Consider the following 2,691-nt stretch of genomic DNA (forward strand, 5'->3'; position numbering starts at 1 on the left):
TGAGCATCTCCGCCCCGTCACAGGCCTCAGGCCAGAAGGGCCCAGCTGTGCTCAGCCCGCACAGAAAGGAGCCCTCCAGAGACGCACTGCGCAGACATGCGTGGACAGGAGGGAGGGGCCGTGACTCCTGTGTGCGGAGCGCAGGGTCGTCCCGGGGCGGGCACCGGCCGCACGACACACGCCATAACCCCACACGGAGCTCTGTGCGCAGGGGACAGCAACCGTGTCAGCATCCTGGTTGAGATACCAGGGCTGGAGGTGCAACGTGTTACCGAGAGAACCCCAGGCACGTGTGAAGGGCCGGCTCTCCCCCGTTTCCGAGACTGCAAGAGAACGTGGTTACCTCAGTGACCACAAGCAACATCCTTCTTCATCAAAGATCCCATGAACTGGGGGTCCTGGGTTGTCCCTGATGCCTGGTTACAGGTGGGAACAGGGACGGAAAACCCCAGGCTGGGACCTCCCAAACCCAAAGGGGTGAAGCCAGGACACAGGGCAGGGAGGAGAGGGCTAGCCAGGGGGGACACAGGCAGGGGGCAGACGGGACCCTGACCTTGCCCTTCCCTCCAGCCAGGGAGCCTGTCCTGTCCCTAATGAAAGATGGTGAGGGAAGGGGACAGTGTGTGTGATGGGGACAGTGAGTGTGATGGGGACACTGTGTGATGGGGACAGTGTGTTTTGGGGTGACATGTGTGTTTTGCAGGGACAATGTGGTAGGAAGAGTATGTGTTTGGGGGAAAGTGTGCTGACAAGTGGTGGGGAGCTCCCCTCGGGAGTACAGCACCCCAACAGTCCCTGGGACTCCTGCCCCGTCTCCCACTGTCCCAGCCTCCTCCCCAGGCTCTGATCCCATCACCTGCTGGTCCTGCCCACCCCAGGGTGGAGTGTGAGGCTCCTCCGGGCTGTGTCCCCTCCCTCTCCAGCCTGCACAGTCTCTGTGTCCTCCTGTGCCTCCATATCGGCCTGCCGACCCAATACTCCCAGGGTGCAATGCCCCTTTCAGTCTCTTGAGTGGGCCCTGCACACAGCCCACCACCCCAAGGGAGGGGTAAGAGGTTGGAGGGAGGAGAAAGGAAGCGACAGAGGGCGGTGGGCAAGGAAGGGGACAGTGCATGCCCACATTCTCTGGCGAGCATCTCTGGACACGCATCCAACTCTTGCAGATGGAATCACAGCTGGTGCGGCTGGGGGGTGGGAGGTGGCCAGGGATCTGACGCCGTCTCCCATCCCAGAGCACACCCCCCAGACTGCCCCACCGGCCCCTCCAGCCCCAGGCCTCCGAGGGCGGCATGACCCCCAGCTCAGAGCCTCAGGCTCCAAAGTGGGGGGCGCCAGGGGCAGGTGCCCACGGGGTCCGAGCCTTCCTGGGGGCCTGGCAGCCCCGAACCTGACCTGACCCACGGCCCCGGCCCGGCCCCCGCGCCTGACCACTGAGGGGAAGCCACGAGGGCGAGGGCGGGCGGGCCAGGGGACACCTGTCCGGGAGGGGCGCCCCCGCAGGCCGCCGTGCCGCACCGCGGAGCCCACGGGGCCGCGCGCCCCGCCCGCCAGCCGCCCACGCGGCCGCGCGGGGCTCGGGGAGTGGCCCTGCGCTCACCGCCAAAGCTTCCTCTGCTCGCCCTCGCCTGCAGACACCATCTTTGATGCTCTTTTTCCACCGTTTCAGTTTTCTTTAATGTTTTCCCTCAGCAGCCGAGCCGGAGCGTGAATGGGGCCGGGGCGGCGCCAGCTGTCGGGCTGCTCCTCGGGCTGCGAGACCCACGCACGGGGCTCGGGGCTGCGGGTGTCAGCAGTTTCCTTTACCGCTTTCCATTCATCCCCCAGATCCGCTGACAGCAAACCCCCCGCCCCCCGAGCGGCCAGACGTGCGCTGCGCAGCGGGCCAGCGTCCTGGACACCCCGGGGCCACGACCGCCCCCGCCCCCCGCCGGCCGGGCTGAGCCAGCGCCAGGGGGGGGGGCGGGGGGGGGGGGGGGGGGGGGGCGAGGGGGCGCGCGGTGGGGGGAGAGGGGCGACCTGCAGGTTAAGCCCCCAGCACTGGGTGTCCTCAGGAAGCCCAGCAGGTGTCCCCCTGAAGCTGGGGGTGAGGGGAGGGGGGTGCCAGAGCAGCCCCTCCCCTCCCCCCAACCCACCCACCCCCGCAGGGAGAGGGCACTCCAAGGCGGGGGGCAGGACTGGAGGAGAGGGGTCTCACTAGGGCTACCGGAATTACCCGGAATTACCAGGGCGCAGCCCCCGGGCTCAGGCAGACCCTCAGCTGCCCCAGTGTGGTGGCCTTGCAGTCCTGCGGGGAGGGGCGCACCCTTGGCAGTGGCCGTGCCCCCACCCTCCCCAGTAGTGGCAGAGTGTGGTGGCTTCAGACCCTCAAGAGGAGACAAGGTGGGCATGGGGTTGAGCCCACCCCTCACTGCAGCCCCAGGGGCCTGAACCCAGACAATCCACCTCCCAAGGGCAGGATGATGGCTGGGGGGGGTTGGGGAGGGCAGAGGGCCCAGTACCCTTCATCAGCCTCAGCAGAAAGGGAAAGAAGCCACAGCAAATAAAGGGACAAGTCGCTCAGATGGAGAGGCTGGGCCTCCCTCTCCTCCCCTGCCTCTGCCTCTCTCTGCGTCTCTACCTTCCGTATTTCTCGCTCTCGCTCTCGCCCATCCCCCCCCCCCCCCCCCCCCCCCCCCCCCCCCCCCCCCCCCC

Source organism: Mirounga leonina, unplaced genomic scaffold, assembly GCF_011800145.1.
Source record: "Mirounga leonina isolate KUSES-001 unplaced genomic scaffold, KU_Mleo_1.0 Mir_151, whole genome shotgun sequence".
Taxonomy (NCBI): Eukaryota; Metazoa; Chordata; class Mammalia; order Carnivora; family Phocidae; genus Mirounga; species Mirounga leonina.